Source organism: Galeopterus variegatus, unplaced genomic scaffold (genome assembly GCF_000696425.1).
Source record: "Galeopterus variegatus unplaced genomic scaffold, G_variegatus-3.0.2 Scaffold14531, whole genome shotgun sequence".
NCBI classification, from domain to species: Eukaryota; Metazoa; Chordata; class Mammalia; order Dermoptera; family Cynocephalidae; genus Galeopterus; species Galeopterus variegatus.
Genome location: NW_007740642.1, coordinates 13,351 through 21,503, shown reverse-complemented (window position 1 = coordinate 21,503; position 8,153 = coordinate 13,351). Strand labels below are relative to the sequence as shown.

At 45.7% G+C, this 8,153-nt stretch overlaps 1 pseudogene; it reads left to right on the top strand.

Annotated features, from left to right (window-relative positions):
- Nucleotides 1-716: 716 nt before the first annotated feature.
- On the top strand, nt 717-5,928 carry LOC103581995 (annotated as a pseudogene).
- The last annotated feature ends 2,225 nt before the right edge of the window (nt 5,929-8,153 follow it).

The following is an 8,153-nucleotide window of genomic DNA, read 5'->3' as shown; positions in this document are numbered from 1 at the left end:
TGATCCAAATGCACCCTTGGGACAGAGCCTAGGCTCTCCAGTTGGCCACAAGTCCTTCCCACCCCACTAAATTACCAGCCTGGCTTTTTTTTTTTTTTTTCTAAAGATGACCGGTAAGGGGATCTCAACCCTTGGCTTGGTGTTGTCAGCACCACGCTCAGCCAGTGAGCAAACCAGCCATCCCTATATAGGATCCGAACCCGTGGCCTTGGTGTTATCAGCACCGCACTCTACCGAGTGATCCACGGGCTGGCCTTTTTAAGTTACTATTTTTCTGATTGTGATGAATACCTCGTTTGTGGGGAAATACTTTTAGACTATGTAAATAGCCTGTTCCTTCTCAGAATTTCACCCAGTCATTTTAGCTTTTATTAATTCTTGCCTGAATTAATTAATACTCTGATGGTTGCAAAATGATGGTTTTTCTAACTCTATTATTTCATCTACATTTCTAGATGACATTCTATCAAACTTTTATTTATTTTTACAGGTGGCTGGTATGGGAACCCTTGACCTTAGTGTTCTAACACCAAGCTCTAACCAACTGAGCTAATCAGCCAGCCCCAAACTTTTATTTTTAATTTTACCTTCGATGTCTACTATAAGAAAAAATGAGTTCACCAAATGTTGATTGCCTATTTTGTATAGGACACTGTGCTAGGAGGCACCACCAGAAACACAGGTGTCATGAAAACCACCACTAAATCAAAGCCAAAATGGGAAAGGAATAGATTCATATTAACATCACTGTCATTGGATATGTAGATTCAGGCAAGTCCACCACTACTTGCCATCTGATCTATAAATATGGTGGGATCAACAAAAGAACCATCAAAATGTTTGAGAAGGAGGCTGCTGAGATGGGAAAGGGCTCCTTCAAGTACACCTGCATCTTGGATAAACTGAAAGCTGAGTGTGGTATGACCATTGATATCTCCCTGTGGAAATTTGAGACCAGCAAGTATTATGTGGCTATCACTGATGCCCCAGGACACAGAGACTTCATCAAAGACATGATTACAGGCACATCTCAGGATGACTGTGCTGTCCTGATTGTTGCTGCTGGTGTTGGTGAGTTTGAAGCTGGTATCTTCAAGAATGGGCAGACCCGTGAGCATGCTCTCTGGTTTACATACTGGATGTGAAACAACTGAATGTTGGTGTTAACAAAAAGGATTTTGCTGAGCCACCGTACAGCCAGAAGAGATACGAGGAAATCATTAAGGACGTCAGTACCTACATTAAGAAAATTGGCTACAACCCCAAACACAGTAGCATTTGTGCCAGTTTCTGGTTGGAATGGTGACAACATGCTGGAGCCAAGTGCTGATATGCCTTGGTTCAAAGAATGGGAAGTCCGTAAAGATGGCAGTGCCAGTGGAAGCACAATGCTTGAAGCTCTGGATTGTGTCTTACCACCACCTTGTCCAACTGACAAGCCCTTGCATCTGCCCCTCCAGGATGTCTACAAAGTTGGTGGTATCAGTACTATCCCTGTGGGCCAAGTGGAGACTGGTGTTTTCAAACCTGGCATGGCAGTCACTTTCTCTCCAGTCAGTGTTACAACTGAAGTGACATCTGTTGAAATACATCATGAAGCTTTGAGTGAAGCCCATTCTGGAAACAATGTGGGTTTCAATGTTAGGAACTTGTCTGTCAAAGATGTTCATTGTAGCAGTGTTGCTGGTGACAGCAAAAATGACCCACCAATGGAAGCAGCTGGCTTCACTCTTCAGGTGATTATCCTGGACAATCCAGGCCAAATCAGTGCTGGCTATGTCCCCATACTGGATTGTCACACAGCCCACATTGCTTGCAAGTTTGCTGAGCTGAAGGAAAAGATTGACCACGGTTCTGGTAAGAAGCTGGAAGACGGCCCTAAATTCTTGAAATGTGGTGATGCTGCCATTGTTGATATGGTTCCTGGCAAGCCAATGTGTGTTTGTTTATTTATTTATCTATTCATTTATTTTTTTATTGAATCATAATTGATTATACATATTTTGGGGATTCAATGTTGACATATGTTGATCAAATCAACATTTCTAGCATGTATATTGTTACAAATTGTACTTGTTCTTTATGCCACCAGACATCCTCTTCTTTTCTTTGGTCTCTGCTCATGACTCTCCTTGTGTTGATGCACTCCAGTGGCTGGTGGACCATCTGCGTGGTGGTTGACATGTCTAGCCACTTTTACAGCAGTTGTGGTTACTATGGTGGCTATGGTGAGCCTTCCGCGTGGAGTTGATGTTTTTGGCATACTCCTTGGCTCTGGTGGTGTACCTGGTTGGCGGCAGGGGGGGGGGGTACAGTCCCTGGCTCCATGCTTCAGGTCCTCTGGTGGGCCCCTATGTGCTGGTGGTGTGCCTGGGCCAGAACTAATTTTTTGTCCTTTTCTTACTTCTGAAATGGGGGAACTTCCTGTGAGAACCAGTACTTCAGCTGTGTTGTTGAGCTAATTTGATGCTTTGCTGCTGTTTCCCTAGGGAAGACTTTTTTTGAAGCTCAGGGTTTAATGGTTGACCTTATAGGTACTTCTGGCCCTCCAGAGACCCAGTGCACATGGGTTGTGTAGAAACTCTGATCTGGGCCTGAATCTTTTCATCAAACTGCACCCCATGCAATTCTGCATTCCTGACCAGTTTCCTCTGAGTGGCCCTGTGCTGATTGGGGGGGAGGATTGTCTGTCCTTGCTGTCCCAGTGTTCTCCCAGTGGGCTCGTCTCCCATACCACCTGTGTTCCAAACACTTCGCATCAGATGGGCCCTGTGCCTGTCCCTTGCAATGACTCACTGGCCTCTGAATGGCTCCCCTTTTTCAGCTGTTCTGGCTCCTCACTCCTGCGTGGGTCCATGGGAACCCTATTAGTGGTCTTGCTGTCCTGGGGGCCACAAAGGCCCTCTTCTCCCCTGCTGCCTCCAAGCAACTCCATCCAAAGGGCACAGCTGCAGCTTCTGCTGGCTCCTGCTCCATGTGCTCAGCAGCTCCAGCCTTAAAGTGGCTGCAGCCTGAAACTCTCCAAGCAGTTTTTTCTTTCTCTCATTGTGGCTTTTCACCCTTCATGAACTCTGTAGGTCTCTCCTCCTCTTCCCCTGAGCTCCAGCAGCCCCAGCCTGGCTGTTGTTACATTTTTATAGTTGTAATTGGTTGATTTGTGGGAGAGAGTGACACTGGGGACCATCTATTCTGCTATCTTGATCAGAACTCACAAGCCAACATGTGTTGATAGCTTCTCTGACTATCCTCCTCTGGGTCATTTTGCTGTTCATGATATGAAACAGACAGTTGCTGTGGGTGTCATCAAAGCAGTGGACAAGAAGGCTGCTGGAGCTGGCAAGGTCACCAAGCCTGCCCAGAAAGCTCGGAAGACTAAATTAATATTATCCCTAATACCGGCCACCCTAGTCCTAATCGGTGCTGCAAGAATGGTCTCTGAAGTGTTTATCTCAATTGGCTATTTAAGTTTAACAGTAAAAGACTGGTTAGTGATAGCAGTGCATTGTAAAACCTTCAGAAGGAAAGGAGATTATTTTGTGGACCATTTTGGTTTTCTGTGTGGCAGTTTTAAGTTATCAGTTTTTAAAACCTGTACTTTTTTTTTTTTTTTCCTTTTTGTCCTTTTTTTTTCGTGACCGGCAACGGATCGCAACCCTCAGTGTCGCGCCCGCACCGGACCGGGACCGGCCACGGGATCACAACCCTCGGTGTTGCTCCCACCCCTCGCTCAGCCAGTGAGCGGGAACCGGTCTGTATGTGGGATCCGAACCCTCGGCAGGAGCGCCACCGCGCTTCCCAAGCGGCGCACTGTAGCAGTGCGCCACTGGGCCGGCCCCTAAAATCAGTACTTTTTAATGGAAACAACTTGACCAAAACTCTGTCACAGAATTTTGAGACCCATTAAAACAAAGTTTAATGTGATAAATAAATAAATAAATAAATAAATAAATAAATAAATAAATAAATAAATAACCAGCCTATTCCCTGGAGTTTGGAACCCCTGATCTAAGCCATTCAGGATCATAACTTCCTTCTGTAGCCCACCCCCCAGTCAGGCTCTTCCTGTGACAACATGCCCAGGAGTGTTCCAAATCCCAGCCATCTCCTGGGCTGACAGATGAAGGCCCATTTCACAGGGAGCCTATGGAGCCATTTCCTAGACCAGTTACTGCCTGTGACCTCATTCTGTTCCCTTCTGCTTTTCTTTCCCCCTGTTGAAAGTGAAAGTAAGCCAAGACCCTAAACAAAAACAAGCCTTCATCCTCCCTCTCCTTAAAGAACACATTAGAGCCTAAGCCTTAAAAGCAACGATTGCCAACCCACCTCAAGTGGGAGGATCTCAGAACAAACACCAGCAACACTTGTACAGTCCGAAGGCCCCAGGATCACAGGGAAACGAAGGGGATTTCCCAATTTAAGCAAGAATTTAGCACTACTCATTCTGAAAGAGTTTTTGGATAAAATGTGAAAGTGCCAGAAGCACCCTGGATATTTTATTTATAAAGCACATATTTAGGGACTTCCAAGAATCTTCCAGATGATTAATTGAATCTACCCACTTTCCACCCGTTTACCGTAGACTCAGCCTCTCTAACTGAACAAGATAGTATAGTATGGTCCGTGAATAAACTGAACTTTCCTTGACCCTTCAGCGTAGCAGAAATACTAATGACAAATGCAAAATGTAAATTGCAGGGAGGGGCTGAGTCAAGACAGAAGTGAAACAGGCAATTCTCCAAATGGAAATGCATATTCAATTAATGTGTCATCAGAGTCCTCCAGTTTGACTGTCATCTGATCCATTCCCCACAGCTGGTCTTTTCTGAGAGAACATTTTTAAAGTATTATAATTGGTCATATATTGGTTAAAATATGACTACACTTTTCTTCTAGAATTTTTGAGAAACACAATTAGATGTGCCAGGAATATGTTTCCTAGATTATTTTTAAGACAAGTAAGGGCTGGGATGCGGTCACTTTGTAAGGTGCCACAATGTTAAACAAGCAGGGGCTTTTCTGGATAAACTATCTTCTTAGCCTGATTGGTGATTAGAAATTTACCTAATGCTGCTTCATAGATGTGTGTGTGTGTGTGTGTGTGTGTGTGTGTGAGAGAGAGAGAGAGAGAGAGAGAGAGAGAGAGAGAGAGAGAGAGATCATGAGGAGCTTAAGCTGTGCAGCTGAGCAGGCGATGGAGGAGCTAAAGATCAGTGATCTGCTTCCTCAGGGCTTCAGCGTGCATAGCAGGCTGCCCACCCCAGCTGGCCAGGGCTGCTGCCACCTTTCCTGGTGTGTGGGAGGGAGGGTGCTGGGCACAGACTCAGGCCAGCCTGTCCAAGGGCCTGTGGCAGAGGAGGTGGTCAGGGTCCAGCAGAGCTACTCAAAGGCCCTGCCCCCATGTGCAGTTACCTGATGACAGTAATGACAATAATAAAAAATAATACAAGCATATACAGTTCCAGGCCTCAGAGGGACTGAGAGCGCTTCTTGGCCCCGGGCTCCTTGCTTCAGAGGCAGGTTAGCTAAGTGCTGACCTGAGTGGGGGTTGCTCAGCACATAGGCCCCCTCCTCTCAGGGCCAACACCCCCTGCACATCCACTAAGAGCCCCGCGGTTCTCTCTGGCTGGGAACTCTTGGCCCCTGCTGTTTCTCCTCCCCCACCCCTCTGTGCCTGTGCAGGTCCTACTAGCCCAGAGGTCACAAACAGCAGCCAAGGGGCAGGTCTTGCCTGCGGAAGGGTTTTTTTCATCCAGCAAAGGGTTTTGATTTGCTTTTGCCTTTACCTTCCATTCCTTCACTCCCAGCCTTCTCAGCTCACTGTCTTGTACTGGTCACTTCACTGTCCTTGTCTGCCCTGTAGGTGAGTGTGGCCCCCAGACCTTCCACACCTGCCTCCCACGACTCCTCCTGGTGGGCTCTTTGGTGCAGGTATTCATGCTTGTTGACAGCGTAGTATGTGCTTACGCTCAGCATTTTTTGTATGTGCTTTGCCTCCTTTCTTTTAGAAACAGTGTGCTCCTTAAAGACAGGACTTCAAGCATTTTTACATGGGTGTTTTTAGGGGTCATTATGACAGTGTCCTGGAGAAGATGGGGTGAGTGATAAACAGGGAGAGGAGAGCAGTCTTGAAGAGCCAGCCCATTTCTGTTCATTACCATCCTTGAAGACATATGAAAGAGATGCACTGTACCCATTCCACAGGGCGATATTGAGGCCCACAGACTGATGAATTCAACCACAGACCATCAGTGGCTGGGGTCTGGATCTGAGCCTAGATTTTCAACTCAGAGCTCTTTGTAATAAGTTGTCTTGTACCCTTGACCTATCTAGGGTATTTCCCTAGAAGTGATGAAGCAAAACAAATACTTCTCCCTTCTGGCAAAGAGAGAAAACGAGGAAACCAGTTAACACTTTCCTTTCTTCTCATTCATTTTCCTCCGCCACGAATGTAGCAGATTGGCCAAATCAAGACACTTAGCTCAGCAAGCCCCCACTCTTTATGTGCTTCTATCATGCCAGCAGGAAGAGCCCAGAGGTTCCTGCACATCTCACTCAGTCCCTGAGTCCCTCTTGAATGCTCAGGGGAGCTTAGGGCATGCTAAGGCGTGGTTCAAAATCCCCAACAAATGCAGCCAACTTGGAGATGTTATGAGCTGTGTATTTCCTGAGCTTGGCAGTGTTAAATACAAATTATACAAAGTTTTTTTTTTTTTTGTACAAAGTTCCTACAGTAGGCCCCAACAGACCAGACTAAGAAATCAAAATGGAGTCACCCCTGCTAAAGTTCCACATCACCAAACCTAAACTAAGTTGTCCGACCTGCCAGAAATCAGGAGAGAGAGATAACAGCCAATTTCCCAAGCAGGCCAGTTTAAATCTCCAACAGAAATGATAAGGAATTTCCCTCTGTTTTAATCCTTACAAAAAAAAAGTAACCTGAAATAACCTGATGTTAATCAGTTATTTTTCTACTCTGTCTCCCTGTCCCCACCTTAAAAGGAAAGTAACTTTGAAATGACCACTCCTCTTATTTTCTTTGTTTCTGCTTTCTTCAACCCTTTTTATTTTTCTGTCTATAAAGTCAACCTCTTTTGCTCAGCTCATTAGAACATTTATTCTATTTTATGAAATGAAATGTTGCCCAATTCTAGAATTGCAATAAAGCCAGTTGAGATCTGTAAGTAAAGTTGTCATAATTTTGTCCTTTGACAGCAGGAAAAATCTGCTCTTTTCTATCTTATTCTCACTGCTCTAGGAAAATTGTAAGAATGGCAAAGTTACGCCCATACCCGTCCCCTCCCTGCAGTAAAGTGGAGGTGAAGCAGGAGAATCAGTGATGACCAGGGCTTTCCGCCAGCTCTCCTGGTGGAGGCGGGGCTCAATTTTATTTTATCTAATAAAATAAAGACATGTAAGGGTTTTGTTTTTTTTTTAATGACCATACCAATAAGAAGGGAAGAGAGACACATTTGGGAAGGGCAGAGGCTATGTTAGGAGAGAGGGGAGATAAGGTGCAGTGAACTATGTGATCTCCTCTGAGCAGAGTCAGAGCGGTCAGGCAGGAGGTTGCTAATGAGTAGGAAAGCTCTCTGCCCTTGAGGTGGTTTAAGTCTCCCACATCCCCTCACAGTGGGGTGGAGCAGTTGGTGCCAAGACCTCAGTCCTAGAAGTCAGGTCAAGCCAGGCCTCATTCTGGCCAGGCCATGGGCAGCAGCTAAATTGGCATTAGAATGTCTATTGCTTCTCTAGCTGGTTGATTACTCAGTTGGTTCAAGTGTGGTGCTGATAACACCAAAGCCAGAGAGAGAAGAGAGAAAGAAGAAAATGTCTACTGATTCTTAGAGTGGTGTGTGTCAGTGCCACAGGACTGGGTCAAGCCACAGCATAGCAACAAGATGACCTGGCAATTCACCTGAGTTCCAAAGGCTGAGGCCCTGAAGTCCACAAAATCCCAAAGTCATTGAAACAGTCTTGTGCAGTTTCTCAGTCCTCCAAGCAATCACTGTACCCGGCCCAACTTCAGGACACTCCCTTACTTTTCCTTATATCTCCATCCAGGGTGATATGTTCTTTCCTGACTGGGTCCTTTAGGTGACAGTATGTAGAGGATTCATAAAGCAAATGTACCTCACAGGGCCTGGTTTTCCAAAGCC